Below are 15,186 nucleotides of genomic sequence, written 5' to 3'. Positions count from 1 at the left end.
ACATCGAGTTGCTTTGCCGATACTATAACAGTTTGCATATATGCATCACCAGTCGCACATACAGCTAAATATTACGCACGTAGGCCACTTAATTTAGCAGGTTTGGTGCCAGCTCTCTGTATACTTACGTCCGGTATCATTTATAACCCCCGCACTGATACGGAGACAACCAATTCTGCGGCACCGAGAGCGCTTCCGGGACCAGCAGATAATCGATGTGACCGATCTAAGTTAGCGTCTCGCAAGCAAGATATTTTACTACACGGCAGCCTCTGAAGTAGTTTAGTATCAAAACGATTGTCCTTTGCAACTAAATCTCCCTCATGTTGGTATTTGGTGCAGTAACATCCCATGTACCGTTTTGATAATGCATCACACCAACTCGAAACTCTCCGTTCTTTAAGAGCTCACATGCAAGACGTTCAAACTAATTAGTAACCTAGTGTTTGAACCTGAAATTGATCATAGCTATTGTCACCAGGTATTGATTGTATTGGTTATGTATTTTTGCATAAAAATAACTCTTCTCAGCAGTGCAACCATTTCATGGTGTTTTTGGTATTATTTCTTCATATTCTTTATTACCAGTGAATTAATTGTTATGCATTATTTTGAATGCCATTTGTGATTTTAGATATTATAACTACAAAATTTCTCTAATTAACGCATTCTTTGTCATCATGGCTTCTGTTACTGTCATCACTAATTATTTCAGTGTTAGCACTGACGTATTCACTACTCGTGGTACTATTTATTCTGGTTGTCCCAGTCAACGTCAGCGGCTTGAAGGTTTCTTGCGCAATATCTTCATACAATGACCTTTCTTGTAAGAGGTGGGGTCAACTGATCAAGTCTTTCCGGATACGAATTTTAAAAATCTTACATTTTCTGAGCCTCTTTTACAAAATCCGACGAAACCTTTATACATTTGATATTTTCAATTCCTTTAGAAACACTCCAATGTCCATGCAATATTAATATCGCACTAGATACGCTCATAAATCCTTTGAAAATAAAATACACACCAATCGGTGAAGGTTTTGTTGTTAAGATAATATATGCCGTGATAATAAATCGAATATAATATATTAACACTTATTAGAAAAGCTTCTACCAAATATATTGTGTAAACAACAAAGCCACAATCAATATAAACTACCGTCAAACAAACAAAACAAAAAAAACCATTATCAGTAGAATATTTTGTATACAGCGTAGTCATGATCAATAATCAATCTCTCTACAGGTTTTGTCTCACACAAAAAGAAATCTCTCCAATATAAATTATGTGCAGCATTGTCATAATCAATGCTAGTGCAATTGCCTGACATATGTGTCATATAGTTTGTTTGTGAGCTTCCGTTTTAGGCTAGCAGGTACTGCTTCGTTAAATTTCCACAATGACACCACTGTTCATATGGGATTGTCTGCACCTGCGGTTACAGCGTTTTGACGGTGTCACCGTTGTATTTCCAAGGAATTAGTAATTGTATTTTTAAAGAATCAGAAATTATATTCCAAAACTTATTAACTGAGCTCGTAAAAGTGTGTCAGGTCATGGATTATAGAAGGCGTTGACATAAAAATGCAACCGACATCTATAATGCCCATTATGAACTACATGTATGTATGTATGTATGTATGTATGTATGTATGTATGTATATGTATGTATGTATGTATGTATGTATGTATGTATGCATGGATGTGCGTGTATGTATGTATGTATGTAATGTATGGAGGGATGGATGGATAGATGTATGTATGTATGTATGTATGTATGCATGCATGCATGTATGTATGTATGTGTGTGTGTGTGTGCGTGCGTGCGTATGTATGTATTCGAGATGCATGGTTTTTGGATGCAATCATAACAAAAACTACGGTGATTTTGATCTGATTACATTTTCTTACTGTTCAATAGTATTGGCATAAGAAATACAAAAGAAGAGTCATTTCTTAGTTACTTTATTTTCCTACAGAATCAAAAGTACAAAGCAATATTATAGAAGCATTACCTCCTTTATGCTCTGAATGACTGTTGTTATTTATAGCTAATTATACGATGTATATATAGCACGTCATACTATCTACAAAAATTATGAAAGTCTCAAAATATACAGCAATAAATCAGATGCTAATTAGACATTTTGCCACAATGATGGCGTAAGAAACTCGCTTTCAATATTGAAAATGGCAATTAATAATATACAGACAGTAACATGTTTACTTCCGAAATGTCGCTGATCAGTGCGTTTCTACAAACTACTTCTTTCTCGTTTCTTGGTGGAAATGGCTAAGAAAATTTCATTTTTTAAAATCCACCCATTGTCCACAAATCTGAAAGAAAACCAGGAAATATGTCGTTACTCCAAACTTCAAACGAGTTATAGCCAACTCTTTCTGCCGGGTGTGAATCGCTTCGACATCAAGATATAGGAGTTGGTATTCCAAGAAAATCTGTGACGGCATCGGTACCGTTATTCTCAAAAACGTTTTTAGTTTGCCTCACTCTTTGTGCAGCATAGTGCAAAGGTTTTCCAAATTTGTTGCCCAGATGGGGCACTTTGCACAGGAACTTGCACTTGTTTCGTAACAGTTTCTTCGCCATTTGCTTATTGAGATATATAAACCACCGAGTATAACTTGTTTTCTGTGGGCAAACAATAACCACTAGTGATTGTATTTGTTTCATTTTCAGCAGAGAGTAAGGAGTTTTCAGGAAAATAACTTTATAAATAATAAACTGTCTTCAGTGTGCTTTCTCTTTATAAAATCTCTTGAATTTGAATGGTACTTAGTGTCTGTTTCCTTCTCTCTCTTGGAATTTCATTAGCACCTGAATAATAATAATAATAATAATAATACGAAAATATACAATATTACTGGTCGGTTTCCTATAATAGTTTGTAGTTCAGTCCGTGTAAAGTCAATGAATATGATTCGAAATTATGTTTTATACATAAGGTTTAAGACGGAACAATGGAATAATCTAACTTTGGATATATAGATTATTACGACCGATGTAGTATTCAACCAATTAATCAATCGATCAATCAATCAATGAAAGAAATAACACGCAAACAAAATGGTTATGTGTTGATTGAAGACACTGGCCGTGATGCTGTTTACAAAGCAAAATGAGTACATTCTCATTTAGAGTGACGATTCATGAAAAACGTACTTTACAACTCTGAATAATTTTCTAATCGATTGCTTCGTGCTTAACTATTAAGCAGTCAGTGATTGATATAATGTATGCATGAATACTTTCAGAGCATTCTTTGGACATTCAAAGTTCAATACAAATTATTATGATTATTGGTACTATAGCATCTGAGATAAGCCATGATGGTAGTAATCAGCTTCCAATCATAGGCTGTAATTCTCATTACGTGTGCACAGATTTTAAATGTATTTTTTCCTTCAGATTTAACTTGTATCGAGTCAATAATTAAGTGTGCAGTATGGCAGTTTATAGTTATGTCTAGCACTGGGGCATCATGTCGCAGACATGTAACATCTCGTCCCAGCAAGTCACATTATCCTGACACCAATCCGACCAGTCTTAACACTAACTTCTTAATGCTGAGCGCCAAGCAGTGGTTATTACCATTTTTATAAGTCTTTGGTATCACTCGGCCGGGGTTCGAGCCCGCGACCTTCCGCATCAGAGGCGGACACTCTACCACTTAGGCCACGGGAGTGGTATCATAAAATATATACAGCGTGAGCATAAAATGAAAACATAAATAGGAAACTATCCCAATTTAGGCTTTAAGAAATGTAATCGAGATAAACGTTTATTATGCCATCTTGTGCGTATAAAAGAAATATATACCTAACAATCTGGCATTGAGGTTGAATTAACACTTTGGCACTGAGGTTGAATTAACACTTTGACATTGAGGTTGAGTTAACAATTTGGCATTGATGGTGAATTCCAAAATCATCAACACTGGACGCTAAATGAATGGAATGTAAAAATGCAACTCATCCTGAGATTTAGGATATAATACAACAATACAAAAGCGAAATTGCATTATCCGGTTTAAGATTTAAATATAAAAACAGCGAATTTTCATCTCACGAATTTTGTATTCCTATTTCTTAAAAACATAATCTGATCCCTTTCAAAGTATTTAATAGTAGAATCAACGAATGAAAAATAAAAATACCACCATCCAATTTGTATCTTTAAGAAACGGGCAAAACTATTTTTCAAGAACTTACACATGCACAGAATCAGGTTTGTAAAGTTTAACACGATTACATTCAGCTTTATATTTACATAATAATATGGCTCCAATCAAAGAATATTATTTTCCGCAATATAAGGAATATGGCTTAACATTTTATGATTGGAATATTACGGAGTAAATTGAAAGATATATTCGAATGGCACGCGTCAATTACAACTCAGACAGCTACAACAACAAGAAGCCATCTTACGAACCCATTTGATCATATAGAAAATAAAACTGAATGGTAAAAAAAATCTTACCTCACATTAAGGGTATTTGCATCTGCAAATGATACAGAATTGTTGCTCAAATGAATTTAACTTAAATAACTCCGAGTTTTATGCAAACAACAGACATTTTCTCAGAAGAGGTTTAAAACTATCTTTCCACGTAATCATAGAGGCCGGGTTGACCTAGTTTAGAGATAAACTTCCTAGTTATGACAAATGGACACATCTTTTGCAGAAATGAATAGCTGATTTTTCATGAAAACCAAATACTACTTGATTGCTAACCAAACATACATTATTGCAAGCATGCAGACGACAGAAAATATGCAAAGAGGGACTTACCCAGGGAATTCCCCCTTGCACAAAATCCCAGTATCAGGTCGGACAGCCATGGCCTATAAATATAGCAATAAACTAACTTTATCTTGAGCCAATCAAAAGCTTGTTTCCCATGGAGCACGGTATATGTTTGCAAACAACGCATTTAGGAATGTGTACCTACGATATTTGAGTTTAACGATACAGTGTAAAGAAAGTATAACGATATTATTAAAGGCAGATGTACGTATTTTTACAGACTATGTTTACTTTCGTGGATATAATGATGGTGTCGGGGAGGGGTATCAAAGTAAAGCATTCAATTGTTTTACATAAGGTCAGAGTACCTATTATTGTGTACGTATACTATTGACAGGACACACTGAGTTCTCGCCCTTTACAAGGAAATGTCGATAACGAAAGTATATATTCAAAGAATAGAGGAAGCAAAACGCGAATCTTCTTTATTTCCTTGAATCTGTCTTTATTCCAACAAATCAATCAATCTCTCAAGGTCCTTTGTTTTGGCTTTCATATTCATACATAAAACGCCTGAATCAAACGTACGGCCTTATCTCACTTTCGTCTCATGGAGAAAACAGCATGGCAGACCATTTTTTTTTGCATAAAAATTGTAAAAAAATTTATATACAATATTTATTAATGAGATAATACTATTTAAAGGATAAACTAATTCACTGAAACAATTACTTTTTCTGTCTGGATAATAACCTTTCTACGATCCATTAGATTACTTAAAAAAGACGGTAACTGTTAAGCAAATAGTCGCAATGCATAAAAACATTGTAAAATACACTGCTAAGGTAAATAAAAAAGAGGACGAATTTCTTCAAAAATGGACCTCAATAATGAACATGTAACTTGTCTCTGACTTGATGGTAAACAGGAACAAAATATTGCAATATGACAATGTCCATGTCACCTAGATTGTGTGTCATATGCATGTGTGCATGCGTGTGTGTGTGTGTGTTTTCTTTTTTCTGTAGATTATATTTATTATCCCTAGATTATCTGATAACCAGAAATGTTTGATTGTTAGGTGACTTTGGGATGGTTCCCCGACCCAGTGGTCAACCTATTAAGGAGTTAAAAGAAAAAAAAATGGTAGCGCTATGAAACAAAAAGCTTTCACGCTTTCTGGTTATCATTTTTGCCGAAAGAGTGTTCTCCACCCGCTACCCGTTTTCCTGGTAAATTCAATCGTTTTCAAAAAAATTCTTATCAGTATAAAGAGGGATCGTATAGCATCGAAAGCCTGAGTTCTGCCCATAGAGGTAAACACCGTTCATTTGCAGATTGATTTGTTGACTGATAGATAGGTAGATTATCAGAAGTTACTCTTGTTTTCTTTTCTTTTTTGTTGCTTTTTTTTAAAACCCGTATTCCATTGTATATTCTAAAAGAGTAGAAAGTAGAAGGAGCGTATTCTAGTGTATAGTCTAAGAGAGTAGAAAGTAGAAGGACCGTATTCTACTGTATATTCTTGAGAGTAGACAGTAGAAGGGCCGTATTCTATTGTATATTTTAGAATGTAAGAAAGATAAAGGACCGTATTATAGTGTATATTCTAGAAGAGTAGAAAGTAGCAGGAGTGTATTATATTGTGTATTCTAGGAGAGAAGTAAGTAAAAGGACCGTTACAACTGGACAAATATATTTACGAAGAAATGAAACTACCGCGAGGAAGTCAGTTTTTGAAGATAATTATAAGTGCTGTTCATGTTTTAATACAACTAACCCTCAAGAAACAAATATTCAACATGGAATACTAGAATAGTTCCTGGTACACTAAAATATTTTATTGAACACTAGAATATTTTATGGAACTCCAAAATAATTCATAACTTTGGTCTAAACTGCACTAAATATGGCCACCCAGTTTGAACAGTGACTAAAATGGAGCTTTTTCGCAATGTTTTTCTCCGTCTCCAAAAAAATTAATTCAGTAACTTAGCGAATTAACACTCTCAACCCGGCTCCGGGTGGCCGTGTGGTCTAAAGCACGCACATTTACCGATCATTAGCATCGTACCTCTGTCCGCGTGGGGTTGGTTGTGAGAATGTTGTGAGTTGGAGTGTAAGAGTTAGAAAGCTTGCTACTAGCTTCCTGTTGGTTCTTACCGGGTTTTCCCGGGTTCTTCCTCCACTAAATACATTGGCGCCTTATATATCTGATGTACTGAAAAATGGCTCCAAAACCAAAACAAATACAACAAACACAATTGCTTCTCAACAAAATAAAACTGTCATATCTAGTGCCCAATTATACTTTTACATCCATCTCATCTTGACCTGTTAACAAATATCTCCTATTAATTTCACAACTGTCTTCCTTAGTATTGTTTTGATTGTAATAAGGGCATAATGATTAATGTTAACAACTCAATGTTAAAGACTCAAAAAGTGTCCCCACGTACAGAAACATTGGAATCGTCTCATTGGCTTGTACAATGCACCAAATAATAAACAGATCAGCATGGGCCGAGGGCGATTTATAATATATCACATTTCGTCAAATTGAAAATGGAATGAATTAGAAAACGAAAGGAAAATTTAGATGTCACAAAAGAAGAGTCGGGCGGGAAAACAATGAATCAGCCAGGAAAGAAATTTTGAATAAAAAGCGTTTGAAATAAGTAAAATACGACAAAGAAGGCAACATCCTTTACCTACATTGCAATATTAAATTGGAGTAAAACCAAAGTCTTTTAATATGATATGCACACTAAATCAAAGCCACGGACACAGTACATATGTAAAAGTACAGACGGTCGTTTTATCAGAAGTATTAAGGATAAATTGATCAAATTAAATTACTATACTGAGAGAGAGAGAGAGAGAGAGATTTTTTTAATTATCTCCATTCGCGTTCACTTAAATACACACCAAAAGAAGCAGAACTTGTATTTCTTTCAATTAACAGGAAATTAAATAATTACACATAAATAAACAATACGGGAAAAAAACATACAACTTGGAACAGATTTATATATTGTTATGTTGTCCATGTATACCAAACAGCTAGACCAGCTCTCATAAGGTCCATTGTTGTGGTGTGCATGCACTGTACAAGAAAGATAGTCGTTGTTGGGCTGAAGTTCCACTGCAAATTTGGTTGAATAAAAACAAAATATGTGATACATCAATGCTTACAAGCCATGGGGGAAATGTGCAAGCGGATGTTACCATGTATATAGATAAAAATCCACATCTTCACGCAGATTTTACCATGTATATATTTCAAAGTAAATCTAATTCATCACGTGGATTTCAATGTATTATATATACCTTTTTTTTAAATCTGTATGAGGATTTATTTTACCATGTATATTTTCAAAATTCACATCTACACGAGGGTTTTACCATGTATATACTTGAACATACATCTGTGCAGGCGAATTTATGCAGCCTTTTGTATGCAGATGCAAAATTTTAGACATTGATTTTTTTACAATTGTATCATTGTTGCTATAAAAGAAGAAATGGGGGTGGGGGTTCAATTATCGTGTTATATTTTTGTTAGCAAAGAAGAACTGTAGTAGGGTAGTATTAGGTTGTGTTTTATTTGTTCAGCAAAGACCCATTAGGGTGGGGTGGTATTAAGGTGTTATAATAAGATGCAATGGGGTGCGAAGACAGGTGGGTGTGTTATAAATTTACTAGTAGCGAAGAAGTGGGGTTGGGTATTGTGACGTTGTGTTATAAGATTCATGTGATCAGCCCAGCTTCTGAAGAAAAAAAATGTATTAGTGATTTTGCAGCTTCTGGCAAATCTTCCACTTAATTAATTCATTGACTGATTGATGTACTGATTGATCGATTTTTTGGATTTATTGACTGTGGATTGCCCTCTGTGTGTGTGTGTGTGTGTGTGTGTGTGTGATTTGGATTTTTAGCATAGATGTTAGTACCATTTTCAAAAGTGTATGGTATGACTTGCCCTTTGTCATTTTAATATTGTGTCACAATTGCATCGTTTTTCTAGTGTGCAATCACATCTTTGCTCTAGTCTGCAATCACATCGATGTTCTAGTCTGCAATCAGATATTTTAATGACGATTTATATACGTATACTAAAATTGGAATTAAACAATTTATTTGTATGCGCTGTTTTCATTTTATGTGTCATATAATTTTCTCAGTTCAGCTCCTATTTGATGTGTGCAATAATTTTTGTAACACCAATTCATAAAACATACAACGTTAATAAAGACTAACAGATAAGGAAACTAAAGCTAGGCAGTTATATATGATCGACGTGACTTAACACTTGTAAGTTAGGACTTCTGAATGTCAAAACGTCATTGAAATATATCTGTTACTGAGGTCTGCCAGGACAATAAAACAACGCCAAAAAAAATTCAATAGGTTTACAAACTGTGTTGACACATTTCATTGCTTATGCATTCAACTATGGGACAAGTGCAGTCCAAAACATGAAATATAGGTGGTTGACACGCGAAGTTTAAAAAAGAACATGAAACTTAATACGACACACACGTTACTACCATAATAGTGTAAAAGATGTTGAAGTTAATCACTAGTGTTAGGTCGTAGTCACTATAACCGTAATTCTAATGACAACGTCAGCTGAGGTCAGAACTCGATTTGGCCTTATCCAAAACAGAGGCATAGTACATGTAAATACAATTGTCTTATTTTGAAATTGATTTGTACTGAATAACTCAATTTGTGACCCATTCTATAAATACACTCAAGATTACATTACACTATCTTCCATAAAGATGTATTGCAAAATAATAAACATTGACATTCATCTGTGAAGTTAATTGAATATCAAACCATGCAAACATGTATGTATGTATGTATCTCTCTCTCTCTCTCTCTCTCTCTCTCTCTCTCTCTCTCTCTCTCTCTCTATATATATATATATATATATATATATATATATATATATATATATATATATATATATATATATATATATATATATATATATTGAGTGTTTAATGTTTTATTCCTGATTATAAATTGTAGGGGCACACCTGAATAGTGACATTTATATTGTAAAGAACATTATACATAGCTAATATTTGTCTATCATTGTAGGTTGTGATACAACGTTTAGGATTATTTGAGATTTAATTCATAATACCGTAGGTTCCTTGATAAATTAGAACTTTTTATCCTTGGGGAATAGATTATTTGTTGAATTATACAAAACTTGTTGGTTTTAGCTCGTTTCTATTACTTAGTTTAATACCATAGAATCCTAATAATATTGACTATCTATACAGGCATGAAAGTCTTAAAACATTACAGCAACAAATCAAATGCTAACTGTAGTCATTATTCCACCGTGATGACACATGAAACTCTCCTTTAATGTTGAAAATGGAAACCAATAATATAAAGACAGTAACATGTTTTCTTCGTCATGTACTCCCACATATTACATCTCTTTATTTGCTATTATTCTTTTTAACCTAGCTTAGTGTTGATGAATTAATTCATACAAAAGACAGGAAATTTTGTATTAGTCATAAAGCCAAGTGAATATTCGGAGATATGTCGATCACGTTTTTCGTGGGTGTGAATCCCTTCAACCTCAAATAACAAACAGGTATCGGTATTCAGAGACAATCCCCTTGGACAAGGACACCGTCATTTTGTCTCACTTTTTGTTCGGCATAATGTATTGCTGTTATGACAGAATTTCTGAGTAAAAGTATTAACATTGAAAACAATTTAAATTTGTTTTGAAAGTAATTTTTCATTATATTATATTGAAAGTAATTTTCCACTAAAGTATATTGAGATTAGTTTTTTTATATTTCTGTACTACAACTGCATACTATTTTAATAAAGATTGCGCTTTACGAGCAAGTGCAAAACTCTATAAAATACATTTCTCTTGTCTCCAAAGGTCAGCAATTTAGACTTGGTGGGAAGCTGCTGAACAGGCAAATTCCTAAATCCCTAATGGATGAGTAAGCTAGATGATTCACGCGTTTCCCGTAGCAGAGGACGGTAAAGTTCAATCTAGACTTAATTTTTGCACATTTTTATGAGTCCTATCTTTTTTATATTATAATGTAATAAAATGTTTAATTCTTTTGAAGAATTTTTTTTTTGTATTTTTGGAAAAGACAAATTCACAACCAACTTCATGTTTAAATTTATTTTAAAAATAAAAGATTTTTTTTTTTAAGTAATAAAGAACAATGTTTTAACAACCTATTCCAAATTAGTATTCTATTTTTAATTTTAGTATAAAAAAAAAACAGTTGTTCAAAATGATTGTTGCATTAATCTCATCTATTTAATTTTATACTCTTTGGCTATCATGAATTTAGTCAAGATTTAATTATCTGTATTATATTCTAAAAGGCAGAAATTATACAAATGTATGAAGTTGGTAAGCTATAAGGAAAGGTGTAATGTTATGTGTATTTCGTGTATTTTAAAATATAAAGTTTTATAGATGTATCTCTAAATATATGAATTATTAAAATAAAATTCGTTCATCGAGAATCAGAGGGCTCTGTCTTTCCTTACAGTGATTCCGTACCTCCGCTTGTCATATTCCCAAAGACGAAGCCGTATCTACACCGTTATGAGTGATACCCTTTGTTAAGAGAGCCTAAACTCTCTCTCTCTCTGTCTCTCTCTCTCTCTCTCTCTCTCTCTCTCTCTCTCTCTCTCTCTCTCTGACCATGGGCAAAGACATTTCTTAACTTATGAGTAATTCCTTCTCATAGCAAAAACCGAGAAAAAGGTTATGATACAAATCCTTATCACAACAGTGTAAATGTTTCCCAATTTTGGAGTCCAGATGGGGCATCCCGTATAGGAACTTGCAGTTTTTTCTTCGGAAAAGTGTCTTTGGCACTTTTGGCGGGATATACAGAAAACTGCCTTTAGCTTATTCTCTCTGGGCCAAAAGTAACAGCATTCAATTCATGTATTTCGTTTTCAATGAAAACAAAGAGCTTTTTGAATAGTAATGTTAATTTTGTGTTTTATCTTTAATTAAACGGATTCTTGCCTTTTTCCTTCAATTCTCTCGTGTACTTTCATAAGCGCTTGAATAATAATAATAATAATAACAATAACAATAATAATAATAATGGAAAAAGGAGAAGAACGAGAACAAGAAGAATTAACTAAAATATATCCCATATTACAATGCTTTAATACAAATAGTCCGTAATATGTTATGTGTAGCAAGACTAATAATGATACAAATTATATTCTATATAATATTCTTAAAAATTTAATAAACGGATTTAAACGTGAACAACAAAATTGTACCAATTGCTGAAAAATATATCATTAATACTCATGCAGTAGTAGCAGTAGTAGTAGTATTAGCAGCAGCAGCAGCAGTAGCAATGCAATACTCAATAATTGAATCAAACCTCTGTATCATAAGCATCATTTGTACAAACCAAACTTATATCTCATCTGAATTTAAATAGTCGTTTTCGTAATGTACAGTCTGCATATCACCCTAGCACTGAAACTGCCCTTCTGTATATATATTATATTTAATCTTTATTCATGACTGTAAATTGTAGTGATCATATATAATCAAGATACTAGATAGGTCATTTTATAAACGGGTTAAAAATTCTATTTCAGATAGTAAGAGCGTAAATCGGATACGGTCAATAAACAAGTGCTTACGTAGGTGTTTACGGTCATTAATAGTAATATTTATAATAAAACCTGTTTACAAGTTTGGGGTTGTTTCCCGTTGGACAGGTTAGTATGGTGGATTCTTAGAAAAATTTAGTTATTCGCCATTAGATGAGTTAAATCAGATGGGTTCTTTTACGATGTGGGTCGTTTGCAAAATGTCACGTAGGAATAGTAGAAAATGCATTTTCACACCTTATACTTCCTAAGTTCTTGTTGTAACATCACTCTGCAGACATATTTAATGTTGTGTTTAGATATTATTTGAGAGGAAACATTTGTTTGGATTATTCATTAGAATTACTAAGTGCTCATTAGACTAGAATATTATTCTGGGACTATTGTTAATTATTCACAAGCATTCAGATCAATGTCATTGTGATACATCAGAACTGCTAGCTGACCAGTACATTCAGTGTGATACATCAGAACTGCTAGCTGACCAGTACATTCAATGTGATACATCAGAACTGCTAGCTGACCAGTACATTCAATGTGATACATCAGAACTGCTAGCTGACCAGTACATTCTGAAATTCATTCTGGACATGATACTTTTTTTAATATAGAAACAACTTGTTAGGATTATATTAGATTCCATTAATAATAATAATTTATTTTGTAGGTTTCAGGTTTCATATGTTGTACAAACTTTGTTGGTTTTGCATCTTTCTGTTACCTAGATTATGCTCATAGAGTCCTAACAGTTACAAAAAGGGAAGAAAATGTCGACGATCTTTATCCTGTTGCCACCTTGCCCTTTTCTTGATCGTTTGAAAAAGTGATGTATGACATATTTTCAATTAAAGTGCTCTCTCTCTCTCTCTCTCTCTCTCTCTCTCTCTCTCATATGAAACGCTAGACGTTTGTCGCATAATGGATAAAACACCATGGCTGATCTTTTGGGCACAACGATATGATGATGTGCAAATATTAATTTATGAGTTCATACTAATAAACGGAAACTATATTTCACTGAAACATTTATTGTTACTATCCAGATAATAAAACCTTTCCACGAATCATTACGTCGCACAAAACCTTGGCTGTCCTAGAATTTTACTTTTTTTCCCCGGAATCCGTTTTCTTGAAAATCTAAAATGTATGTAGGTTCATATCGTCACTAATTTAGATTTAAATCCTTGCATTTTTTAAAAACAAAACTAAGAAGCAGAAGAGATTATATAACAATTTGCTAGGCATGTGGCCGGTCTTTTGTTCATCAATTAATTAATGAATAGATAAACCAAGAAGCACAAGATTTTAATTTGTTGTGTTAAACCGGAAGAAAGAATAGAACACAAAGTTTAAAGAGCATATAAACAGGTTGTATGGCATTGAAACTTTTATTTTCTTTCCCACCTTTGATTGTTTGACTGACCGACAGATAAGTCGATTATCAAGTGTTACTCCATGTTGTTTAAAAACCGTATAATGTTGCATATTGTTTATTACGTAAAGTATAATGGAGCGCCACCTGGTATACATACTTGAAAGCAGTGTCATATATTCTGTCAGATATAAATAGCGACTCTTAGCAATGATAACGATATGTCGTCTGCATGCTGCTTAAAAATTTAAATCCATCCTGGGAACGGAAGATTCTTGACAGAAATGGGAGGGTAGATACTGAAAGGTCAGAATCAAAGGTGTGTGTGTGTGGGCGGGGGGGGGGGGGGGGGTGATAAGCTACACTGTTTGACGGTGAATACTTTCACAACATAAGTTATCTTTCATGCATAAATATTTTCAGGAATATTTACAGAATAATGTAAATAAAAATTTCAATATAATCTAGATTCATTATGCCAGGTACTTTTAACAGATTGATCTGGATTACCTCTTAATAGCGCTTATCACCTTCCAATTAAATACTGCAGTTTTGATTATAGTTCGTTCTAAACAGCATCGTAAATGGTATCCACAGTTGTTGGTCAGTAAATGTTCAGCATAGCTTTATTAAATGTAGCTAAAATTCGTTTAGCGCACGAAGTATTTCAACATCGTTCAAATCAACATGGGGCATACTACATCAATCGAATGAATGTTGCTGCGCTGTACGTCAATATAAATTATGTATAAATTATTCGTGCACGAAACGAAGTCATAATTTTTACTACATCTGAAACGCTGATGAGAAAATTAAATGAGAAACAGACGCGGATATCATTCGCTATACTTGCTTAACGAATTATGGATGTGCTCATAGCTTACATAATCGAAGTTTAACTTTTACTATTTAGAAAGCTTTGTTTGTTCCCTAATTTCCTTCGCATAGGTTTTGCAATATAGTTGTTAAATTAAAATTAGACAGAAATCTATGTAGCAATTTTGGGCCAAAAATCCCATCCTATGTTATAATGTGTGCAGTAAAAGTGGAACATGTTTTCTTATGTGTGGACAAGTATGCCAAACATCTTGGCATTGAGATTGCATTAAAACTTTGAAACCTCATCATCATAACAGGTGAAGTGATCTAAATGTAAACACAACTATACAAACAACTTAATGTAAAAATAGCAATACAAGCAACTAAATGTAAAAATAACAATACAAACGACAATAACAAATTTAAACTGCATTATCTTGTATAATGCTTGAATAAAAAATATGGCGTCTTTTCATCATATTAATTTTGAACATCTTATTTTTAGAAACAAACAAGCAATATTTGATCATTCTTAAAAGTATAATCAGCTAATAAAAGTAAACA

At 33.3% G+C, this 15,186-nt stretch overlaps 2 long non-coding RNA genes across 2 annotated transcripts in view; one reads left to right on the top strand and one right to left on the bottom strand.

Moving 5' to 3' along the window:
• Positions 1-14,144, top strand: part of LOC149794849 (uncharacterized) — a 39,155-nt gene extending 25,011 nt beyond the window's left edge. The window contains exons 2-3 of the long non-coding RNA XR_016422205.1: positions 10,699-10,802; positions 11,333-14,144. This is a non-coding gene — a long non-coding RNA (uncharacterized LOC149794849). The remainder of the gene's footprint in view (positions 1-10,698; positions 10,803-11,332) is intronic.
• On the bottom strand, positions 1,951-4,808 carry LOC149794850 (uncharacterized). The gene is made up of 2 exons (XR_016422204.1): positions 4,503-4,808; positions 1,951-2,837 (listed from the first exon to the last, which is right to left on the bottom strand). It is a non-coding gene; the product is annotated as an uncharacterized LOC149794850 (long non-coding RNA).
• Positions 14,145-15,186: the final 1,042 nt, after the last annotated feature.

This window comes from Sinohyriopsis cumingii, chromosome 7 (assembly GCF_028554795.1).
Source record: "Sinohyriopsis cumingii isolate HCF-2022 chromosome 7, ASM2855479v2, whole genome shotgun sequence".
In the NCBI taxonomy this organism is placed as follows: Eukaryota; Metazoa; Mollusca; class Bivalvia; order Unionida; family Unionidae; genus Sinohyriopsis; species Sinohyriopsis cumingii.
Note: the sequence above shows the minus strand (reverse complement) of the source record. Positions and strands in the feature narration are given on the sequence as shown.